Below are 393 nucleotides of genomic sequence, written 5' to 3'. Positions count from 1 at the left end.
ATCACAACTTACATGTGGCTGGCGATGCAACGTGGCCAAATACGGCGGCAAAGATAAGTGCAAAGATAAGAAACGATATTAGCAAAAGTGGTAATATAAATAAGCTGTTAACAACCCATCGCGGGCAGTGACTCGGTGCTGCGCAGGTGTATCATTACAGGAACATCAACGCAAAAACACTAAGTGAATTATGAAGCTCTGTGTAGATAAGCAAGAAGTGTTTAGCCTGTTTGTTGCGTCTATGAATATGCAAAATGAATATATTAGCGTCCATCATATAACGTGTGTTTGTTTGCTTGGGGATCTGCTTTAAACGGTGCTTGAGAGTTGCTTGGTTATTTCACTTTAGCAAGAGTGAATCGGCGTGTTTGCCAGTGAGGACTCGTGTTTCCG

This window comes from Penaeus monodon, chromosome 25 (genome assembly GCF_015228065.2).
Source record: "Penaeus monodon isolate SGIC_2016 chromosome 25, NSTDA_Pmon_1, whole genome shotgun sequence".
Lineage (NCBI taxonomy): Eukaryota > Metazoa > Arthropoda > Malacostraca > Decapoda > Penaeidae > Penaeus > Penaeus monodon.
This window is presented reverse-complemented; position numbering follows the sequence as displayed.